General features: G+C 37.9%; 1 pseudogene; it reads left to right on the forward strand.

Moving 5' to 3' along the window:
• The window catches only part of LOC139454530 (uncharacterized), a 47,383-nt pseudogene that overhangs the window by 10,286 nt on the left and 26,019 nt on the right, over positions 1–11,078 (forward strand).

Raw genomic sequence — 11,078 nt, forward strand, 5'->3', positions numbered from 1 at the left:
TCTTCTTTTTTTTTAATATCTCAATTTTAGAAATCACAAATTCGTTTAGTATTTATTGGTATAAAAAAATGGAATTTGTGATGTCAATAATTTACTTCTAGGTTGATATCGCTGTAAAGAATTAAGTTACTTGTAAACAATATTGTCTGCAAAGCTTATCACACAAAGTAAATTGGAAATATTTATTTAGGGAAGGTGAAATTATGAAAAATACATTTACAGACGTTATACTATTTAGTTAAGTTTGATATGATATGCTGATAATAAGTTGAATTACCCACACTCCTTGTCTGCAATCGAATATAATATAAATCATATTTGTGACATATCATTTTATGTCTGAAATTTGAATTATAAATAAATCACATCTAATTTTCGAATTTGTTATATCAATCAATTGAATTTGGGATATCTAAAAATCGAATTTGTGACATCAATGAACCATTTTTAGAAAATTAAACTTTGAATATGTGACAAAACAATCAAATTTGTGATATCAATAAATCATTTTATATCCAAAATTCGAATTTGTTGTGTCAATAAAAAAATTATGTCTAAAAATGGAATTTATTCCAATAAATAATTTTGATGTCTGAAAGAATTGAATTTGTAATGTTGGTAAATTGTTAAGTGATATGTAATGAAACAAATTTGAAATGTCAAATGTTTTTATTATATCTTAAAATAAAATTGGTGACATCAATAAATCATTTTATGATATCTAAATATTGCATTCTTGATGTCAACAAGTGATCTATATCTAAACATCAAATTATCTATATGTATTCAGAATCTTGTCAAAATGTGATTGAAAAGTCATTAGCATAGAAGGAAAGATACACTGGTCCCTCAGAGAATCTCATCTTTGTAAATATTAATAATAGTGTTCTAAAATAGACCAGGGTAGTCTTTAGGTTATGTGATCATGTTTGTGAAACCTAACCTTTCAGAGATGTTTACAGGATGTTTAAATAAATCTGATTACAAACATATCACATGGGAACCCTGAGGAAATCAAATCTTTGAACCCTTGTGATTATCTTGAACTTAAGAACTAACAGTAATAACTACCACTGCATAACTCTACCACAAGTCTGGTGGTGTTCAGGGAAATGGTCATTTACTGTTAAACTCAAGAATGATAAAATGACATAATATGTTCCCCCGGTGGTGGCTTGGTTGGGAAAAAGCATGGTTCACAGGTAAAAGCACACAACACCAGCAAGCACCCTTTTGTGACAAAATAAAACATACCAGTAGAGTAAATCCACATTGTGACCCCCCTAATGGAGTTATCTCCCTTACACCAGCGAGACATTGAGGCTATACAGACTAACCCGATCAAGCTAGAGCACTCAATGCTGGAAAATCATATAATGTTTGAACAATTCTTGCATCAAATGCTTCAGTCGTGAGTAGAAAAATAAAGCGTTATTCCAAAATTTCAAAATGTTTTTCTCCATGAGGCATTTTTAAGGAGTAAGGACAAGCTATATGGATGAACGAGCTACGTTTCGGCGTAGGTCCTTACATTGTTATCAAACCACTGATGTACAGGGAAAGGTTGACAAGCATATTATAAGTTAAGGTGTCTTTAGTTGCTGTATACGGTGTCATATTTGGTTAGCAGACTTTTAATAGAAACAGTTTTATTTGAATCAAGTTGGGGACAAGTGATACTTGTACAAATATTTGCACCCCCCCCCCCCCCGTAAAAAAAAGTTAACTTCAGCCATGCACTATCTGGTATCAATATCACATAATGTCAAAATGAAAAACTTGACCCTTACAACTGTTGAGGTAAGGGTCAAAGGGAGACCACTCTTCAAACCTTTTGATAATTTTAACTATAATCTATTAATTAAGTAACAAAAGTTATCTAAAATGAATATTAATCATATTAAAACGCAAAACAGTGTCGAATAACAAATTTCTGTTCCCATTTTTCATGTGAAATATGATAGGTGGCTGTTGGAAAATCCAAAATGGCTGTCACTGACGGTAAACAGTCTCATATTAGATCAGTAACAACCATCTTGGATTTTTACTAACAGTATACAGGCTCATATGTTGTTAGTAGTTCTGCTCTCTGATTGGTCAATCTCACTTCAACATTGTTGAACAATGTTTTACGACATTGTTCAACCATTGGGCAGTTGCATATCACTCTGAACTACTGGTGACCTCCAAACCTCCAAACCATATTCTAAGTTAAAAAGACCTGATGTTAATTGCTAACAATTCAAAGACTACTTGCACAACTGTCAGTTGACGTCTGTTGAAAAATTGAAGTTGCATGTGAATACAAAATTAGATTGGAATTTTGATTGCTAATCTTTTTTCTTTGTAATTTGTATATATATCGTACATATTTACAGCTGAAAGGGCTTTGGACCCACTGAACTTTGATACCATCAAAGAGTCGACCAATCAGAATAATGTGGTCTCAACGAGACCCTTCCTTGAGAAATTCTGGAGAGGGCAATGTGTTCATCAAGAATTTGGACAAGAGCATCGACAACAAAGCTCTGTATCACACATTCTCTGCTTTTGGCAATATCCTGTCTTGTGAGGTATGTTAATAGACAAACTGATGGCATTGTGTCTTTAACCGAGATGGATTTTGCATAGGTTACTTAAAGCGTGGACTCTCGGATTCCTTGTTTGATGATACAGTGTAATGCACACAACTAGTCCACATCTCATTTGAGACTTGTGCAGGTCTGATAACGGCCTAAAGCCAGTGTTTAGTTTCCCGTCTAGTAAGTTCAACCAATAAGTCTATATTCGAGACTACAGTTAACTGATTTCTAGGACAGCATATTTTAATTTTTATGATAATGTTTTTCAACTGTAGATTTAAAGTGAGGTACCCAACTTTTCTCTTTGCAGATGGTTTCTGATGAAAATGGCTCCAAGGGTTATGGTAATGTCCACTTTGAGACCGAGGAAGCTGCCAGACAGGCCATTGAGAAAGTTAATGGCATGGTGCTTAATGACAAGAAAGTGTAAGTGCATATTAAACATAAACTCAACTCAGGAGCAAAGTATCTAAATTTTCGTAGCTTGCTTTTGTTGTGAAAGATGACCATGCTGGCTGATCTTTCATTGTGCCCTCTGTAAAAAGAGTATGGGTGGACCAGGTCTCCTTATCCTATGGTATCGAAGGGGCGGTGTTTCCTTTGAGGTGTGGTTGGCCATGAAAGCTAGGGCCCTGTCTTATTTTGGGCACAGTGGCTGTTAGCATCTTCCTGAGGTAAGTGTCCACAAGCCTATATCAAAGAATTGTCTAGTGTTGTAGCAAGGAATCTGACCGTCGGCAGTATACCATATCACAATACAACCCTTGTGTATCAATATTTTCCAATAGTCACATGGCAGTCGGGTAGCCTAGTGGTTAAAGCATTAGCTCGTCACGCCTAAGACCCGGGTTCGATTCCTGACATGGGTACAATGTGTGAAACCCATTTCTGGTATCCCCCGCCGTGATATTGCTGGAATATTGCTAAAACCTCACTCACTCACTCACTCACTCACTCACTCCAATAGTCACAGATGAATGAGGATATATTTATATAAATTATATCTACCTTTTTTAGCCTTTGGATAGACTGGGTTCTTATCTAAACAAAGTGAACTGCATAAGCGTCACACTGTTACATTAACATTCCATATTGGGGACATAATAGGTAGTCTCATTTATCCCTACTCCCCATCTTGCAATCCGAAGTCTGGATTATTGAATGAAGTGCCATTTGAACAGTACAAATATGTATTATCTGGGCCCCCATGTATATTGCAATATGTATCGCTCTGCAGCTCTCTATAATTACAATGTGTTTCCATATATATTATTTTTTGCTACTTTCTGTTTACCAATGCCAGTGGACAGCTTTCCTTACTTTTGTACTGTTTGTAACAGGTATGTTGGCAAGTTCATCCCTAGGAAAGAGCGAATCGCCCTGCTTGGTGACAAGATGAAGCGTTTCAACAATGTTTACATCAAGAACTTCGGAGACGAGTTGGATGATGACAAGATTAGGGAATTGTTTGATCCATTCGGCAAGATCATAAGTGCCAAGGTAAGAGCTTATCTAATACCACTTTTATTCAGAGTTACTTGTTAGGTTTTGATATGGTACTTTGTTCAATTGATGTTCTTCCATTACTTTGTCATGAATGGGAGGATGTATTTGTCTTGACAGTTGCTCAAGCAAGATTTTCTGCCTGTTGACATGGTTAATGAGCTCTTGCAGTGACCCCACACATTCCTTTCTGTTTCCTCCTTGGTGATTGAGGTGTTTGGTACCAATTAAGGAAGTTACATCACATACTTGTCCACTAAATGTTCATGTTTTACCTTTGTGGATGAACATTTTCCTTTACAAAAAATGTCATTTGATGTTGGCAGGTGATGACAGATGAAATTGGCAAGTCAAGAGGGTTTGGTTTTGTTAGCTATGAGGAACCTGAGGCAGCTGAGAAGGTGTGTATTGTGTTCTGTGGATAAGAAACAGTTGATCAATTTGCAACTTACAGGCTAAATGTATTTTTGCAATATGACGCCAAAAATGAAAATTATTTATTTATCCAACACTAATGCATTTTAGTAGAAAAACTACCATTCTTTTCATTTGTAATGATGTTTGCTTTAGATTCTCTTAAGATAAATGAAGTAATGTTTCTGTTTGTTAGGCCGTAGATAACTTGAATGGCATGGAGCTTGGAGGGGGGAAGGTGTTGTATGCTGGTCGTGCACAAAAGGAAGCAGTATGCCAAGCTGAATTGAAGGACAAGTTCGGGAAGATCAAAATGGAGAGGATCAACCGATACCAGGGTGTGAATCTGTATGTCAAAAATCTGGATGATGTGGTTGACGACGAGAGACTAAGGAAGGAGTTCTCGCAATTTGGAACCATCACCACTGCTCGAGTATGTGAAAAACATTTGTGTTCTGAGAAGGGGGATTTCATACATAACAGATACTTTGTCATGCCCACACACCCTGGTGTGTAGCTTTACCTAAATGGCTATCCACCTCTTTATACTGGGCAAAACTGAAAATCCGACAAGTGTATCCATGTGGCACTGTTGCCATGAGCGGTTTCTGTGAACACTTGTCTGTACATGAGTAGTTAATGCTTCCTTGATGAATATCCAGAGTGACAAATTGGTTAATCTTTTTCCATGATGCTTTGATTGTTGCATTTTCCCTTTTAACGGAAAAAGATAAGTATTTTTCATGTTGGTGTTTTCAACTCTTTTTACAGGTCATGAGCGAAGGTGGTCGATCCAAGGGCTTCGGTTTTGTGTGCTTCAGCTCTCCCGAGGAGGCAACCAAGGCTGTAACCGAGATGAATGGCCGTACTATTGTGTCAAAACCTCTGTATGTGGCACTGGCCCAGGGTACGGAGGATGGACGTGCTCACCTTGCCTCACAGTACATGCAGACAATGACCACCATGAGACAACAGGTACACATGGTTTTGCTACATAAACATTTCTTAAAGATCCATCAACTTTAAATGGGAAATTCTTCCATTTCAAACATTTTCTACAAGAATCTTGGGTCACATGGATAAGTTTCCTAAGCAATGAATTAATCTGCATGCTTGGCTATGGAACATTTTGTCTCGTTATCGGAGGAAACTTGTCTCAGCCATGCCTTATTGTCTGTTTGGCCATGGTACTGTGATTGTCATTCGAATTCCACATTTGCTTCAAGTATAATCCTTTGACTGTTAGCACCATCCCCATGGATACAATAAGTTCCACTTTCCTTTTCCAGTTGATAACCATGACATTATTGAAAGACAATTGGAGTGACATAACACCTATATGCTGTCAGATTCATGATCTGCATTTGACACAACTGAATTTTTTCTTTTTATAATATTTGCAATGATTGTCTTCTTCAGCAAACGGCACAGTTTAACCAGAAGTTCCAGCCAACTGGAGCAGGTTACTTTGTGCCTACCATGCCCCAAGCCCAGCGTGGATTCTTCGCCCGAAGACAAATGCCACAGGTCCGAGCCAGTCCCAGATGGCAGACACAAGTCCGACCAACACAGCCGACTGCAGGTTGGAACACTAACATACTGTATAAATATACCTGTGAAGATCCAGGGTGAAATAGGTCTTCAACAACCCATGCTTGCCAAAAAAGGCGACTATGCTTGTTGTAAGAGGGGGCTAACGGGATCGGGTGGTCAGGCTCGCTGACTTGGTTGATGCACGTCATCGATCCCAATTGCGTGGATTGATGCTCATGATATTAATCACTGGATTGTCTGGTCCAGGCTCGATTATTTAAAGACCGCCGTCATATAGCTGGATTATTGCTGAATGTGGCATTAAACATCCAACAAACTGTTTAAATATGTATGCTAAATTAACTCTTCTAATAAGAGCTACTTGTCTGAATGGGCAATTCAAGTCTGAAACTGTTATACCCTTACCATCTCTGTCACTCGCAAACTGACATTGTTTTTGTTGCTTGCAGGTTTCCAAGGCATGCCCACCAGTGGCCAGATGCGCACTACTGCCCCACGAGCTGGCCAGCCAGCCGTCCGTGCGGGTGTCAATGCCCGGCCAATCACTGGACAGTCTGGTGATATCAATAATTTACTTCTAGGTTCATGAATTTTCTTTGAAGTCACATAGCTGTAAAGAATTAAGTTACTTGTAAACAATATTGTCAGCCAAGCTTATCACACAAAGTACATTGGAAATATATATTTAGGGAAGGTGAATTATGAAAAATACATTTTCAGACGTTATACTATTTACTTAAGTTTGGTACGATATGCTGATAATAAGTTGAATTACCCACACTCCTTGTCTGCAATAAAATATAATATAAATCATATTTGTGATATATCATTTTATGTCTGAAATTACGCCTATGTTAATTCCCAACAACCTGCTAACGGTATGTTAAATATCCATCATGTGTGCTTTATTGTGTTTGAAAGTAATAGGCCTAATGCGCAGCACGATGTTTCGATTCAGGACACGTAGGCAGGGCCTTCTTGTGTATTTTGGCAACATGAACTTGTTCGTTTCAGCGTTAAAATAACCTATTTCATACCCACGACCAGTGTTCGAATTACCTGCCTGCCCGACCGTCCGAGATGGGTTGATTTCAACTGATTCCCCCCTGACCGATGGTCGGGTTATATTTCATAAGTAAAAAGATTCTAAATATTTCCCGATGATAAGCATTATTTACATGATATATTCTAGGATATTAAATACAAATCTGACCTAAAAGTGTTTGCTATTTCTTTTCTTGCATTACTTCATGTTCAATGAATTTGATTTAAAGTTTTAATTAAATTATCCTGAGAAACATATGATTATAGTGGGCAGGCAGGTTTTGGTCAGGGCGGGCAAGTATTTTAGCTCGCCAGTCCTGTGGTCTGGCTGAAAATTTTGGGAGTTTCATACCCTGCCATGACTATGTCCTACTTTTGCCACATGTGACTTGACTGACCTCGTAACAGCCTGGATGGAGTTCACACCATCAACCACTGTTTTAATACATCAAGGTCACAGCTTTATTCTGTTAAGTGCTTACTTACATGAAAGCACATTCAATTTCATGCACTTGGTATTGTGGCTCTTATGCTGCCTTTTATATATCAATATACCTACCTGTTTGTGTATGTTATTGTGACCTGAAATAGCCGTCTAAGGTAATTTAAGTGTTCCCATTATGAATCAAAGTTAAATTATGCCAACACTGAGAGACTTTCAAATCTAGTCAAAGGCTCGTCCTCCTTATTTCTCTTATTCATCAACTTCCCTCTTCTCCAACCAGTTGCATGTGAATACAAAATTAGATTGGAATTTTGATTGCTAATCTCTTTTCATTGTAATTTGTATATATATTGTACATATTTACAGCTGAAAGGGCTTTGGACACAATGAACTTTGATACCATCAAGGGTCGACCATGGTCTCAACGAGACCCTCCCTTGAGAAAGTCTGGAGTGGGCAAAGTGTTCATCAAGAATTTGGACAAGTGCATCGACAACAAAGCTCTGTATCACACATTCTCTATTTTTGGCAATATCCTGTCTTGTAAGGTATGTTAATAGACAAACTGATGGCATTGTCATTAACCGAGATGGATTTTGCATAGGTTACTTAAAGTGTGGACTCTCGGATTCCTTGTATGATGATACAGTGTAATGCAAACAACTAGTCCACATCTCATTTGAGATTGGTGCAGGTCTGATAACGGCCTAAAGCCAGTGTTTAGTTTCCCGTCTAGTAAGTTCAACCAATAAGTCTATATTCAAGACTACAGTTAACTGATTTCTAAGACAGCATATTTTAATTTTTATGATAATGTTTTTCATCTGTAGATTTAAAGTGAGGTACCCAACGTTTCTCTTTGCAGATAGCTTCTGATGAAAATGGCTCCAAGGGTTATGGTTATGTCCACTTTGAGACCGAGGAAGCTGCCAGACAGGCCATTGAGAAAGTTAATGGCATGTTGCTTAATGGCAAGAAAGTGTAAGTGCATATCAAACATAAACTCAACCCAGGAGCAAAATATCTAAATTTTCGTAGCTTGCTTTTGTTGCGAAAGATGACCATGCTGGCTGATCTTTCATTGTGCCCTCTGTAAAAAGAGTATGGGTGGACCAGGTCTCCTTATCCTATGGTATTGAATCGAAGCGGCAGTGTTTCCTTTGAGGTGTGGTTGGCCATGAAAGCTAGGGCCCTGTCTTATTTTGGGCACAGTGGCTGTTAGCATCTTCCTGAGGCAAGTGTCCACAAGCCTTTATCAAAGAATTGTCTACCAATGCCATTTCAAGCCTACTTTTCTTGGCCTGTTTGATACCATCATGTAGAAAATGAGCCGTTCCTTGTGATGAAGATGTGATATCCAATCAGATCGCTGTTCTTATTTCCACAAAAATGACTTCCATAGCAGCCAACCTGGTCCATCAGTTAACGAAAAGATTTGAGATTTCATCCCTGACAAAATGAGACTACCACAGTATCTCAATTTTTTATTGACCAAGTTTGTTATAGCTGTTCTTTCACCTGAACTAGCTGAAGGGTAACTGTTTTTTTCTGAGCATAACAAGTGATAAATGTTTTTACACTATGAATCAGTAACTACTATATTCTTATCTTTTTTTCAAAATGAAAAGTGCAGTGTGTATGGTGTTAGGTAGGCAGAGGAAGCATGTACTGTCATCTGCCCCCTCCGACTAAACCTGCTGGTCGTCTATAACACGTGTAAATTATTTGGTCCCCCCAAAGTAGTGTTGTAGCAAGGAATCTGACCGTCAGCAGTATACCATATCACAATACAGCCCTTGTGTATCAATATTTTCCAATGGTCACAGATGAATGAGGATATATTTGTATAAATTATATCTACCTTATTTAGCCTTTGGATGGACTCGGTTCTTATCTAAACAAAGTAAACTGCATACGCGTCACACTGTTACATTAACATTCCAAATTGGGGACATGATAGGTAGTCTCATTTATCCCTACTCCCCATCTTGCAATCCGAAGTCTGGATTATTGAATGAAGTGCCATTTGAACAGTACAAATATGTATTATCTGGGCCCGCATGTATATTGCAATATGTATCGCTCTGCAGCTCTCTATAATTACAATGTGTTTCCATATATATTATTTTTTGCTACTTTCTGTTCACCAATGCCAGTGGGCAGCTTTCCTTACTTTTGTACTGTTTGTAACAGGTATGTTGGCAAGTTCATCCCTAGGAAAGAGCGAATCGCCCTGCTTGGTGACAAGATGAAGCGTTTCAACAATGTTTACATCAAGAACTTCGGAGACGAGTTGGACGATGACAAGATTAGGGAATTGTTTGATCCATTCGGCAAGATCATAAGTGCCAAGGTAAGAGCTTATCTATTACCACTTTTATTCAGAGTTACTTGTTAGGTTTTGATATGGTACTTTGTTCAATTGATGTTCTTCCATTACTTTGTCATGAAAGGGGAGGATGTATTTATGTCTTGACAGTTTGAAATTGCTCAAGCAAGATTTTCTGCCTGTTGACATGGTTTATGAGCTCTTGCAGTGACCCCACACATTCCTTTCTGTTTCCTCCTTGGTGATTGAGGTGTTTGGCACCAATTAAGGAAGTTACATCACATACTTGTACACTAAATGTTCCATGTTTTACCTTTGTGGATCAATATATATTACAAAAAATGTCATTTTTTTTGTTGGCAGGTGATGACAAATGAAATTGGCAAGTCAAGAGGGTTTGGTTATGTTAGCTTTGAGGAACCTGAGGCAGCTGAGAAGGTGTGTATTGTGTTCCATGGATAAGAAACAGTTGATCAATTTGCAACTTATAGGCTAAATGTATTTTTGCAATATGACGCCAAAAATGAAAATTATTTATTTATCCAGCTGGTGTGTCAAACACTAATGCATTTTAGTAGAAAAACCATCATTCCTTTCATTTGTAATGACGTTTGCTTAAGATGTTCTAAGATAAATGAAGTAATGTTTCTGTTAGGCCGTAGATAACTTGAATGGCATGGAGCTTGGAGGGGGGAAGGTGTTGTATGCTGGTCGTGCACAAAAGAAAGCAGAACGCCAAGCTGAATTGAAGGGCAAGTTCGGGAAGATCAAAATGGAGAGGATCAACCGATACCAGGGTGTGAATCTGTATGTCAAAAATCTGGATGATGTGGTTGACGACGAGAGACTAAGGAAGGAGTTCTCGCAATTTGGAACCATCACCAGTGCTCGAGTATGTGAAAACATTTGTGTTCTATTATATGGTCTCTGTTTGAACTTAGATATATATTTTTTACTTCTACATTTGTGACCTGTAACTTGAAAACCACTTCATGGATTCGTTTCCATTTGGGAGTACACTTTCTATACCAAGTAGGAGAGGTTCAGTGTCAAGTTTGATTTCGATAAGTGAATTTTCTAAGAAAATAGTGCTTTTTCATTGATTTGTCAGCACCAGACCTGTGCTAGTTGTCATATTTGACCTTCCCCTTTACAGATGTTTCTGAAATGTGGTTTAATGCAACTGTAGGCCTTAACTTTAGGTCAG

Source organism: Haliotis cracherodii, unplaced genomic scaffold (assembly GCF_022045235.1).
Source record: "Haliotis cracherodii isolate W230 unplaced genomic scaffold, xgHalCrac1.p SCAF_1, whole genome shotgun sequence".
Taxonomy (NCBI): domain Eukaryota; kingdom Metazoa; phylum Mollusca; class Gastropoda; order Lepetellida; family Haliotidae; genus Haliotis; species Haliotis cracherodii.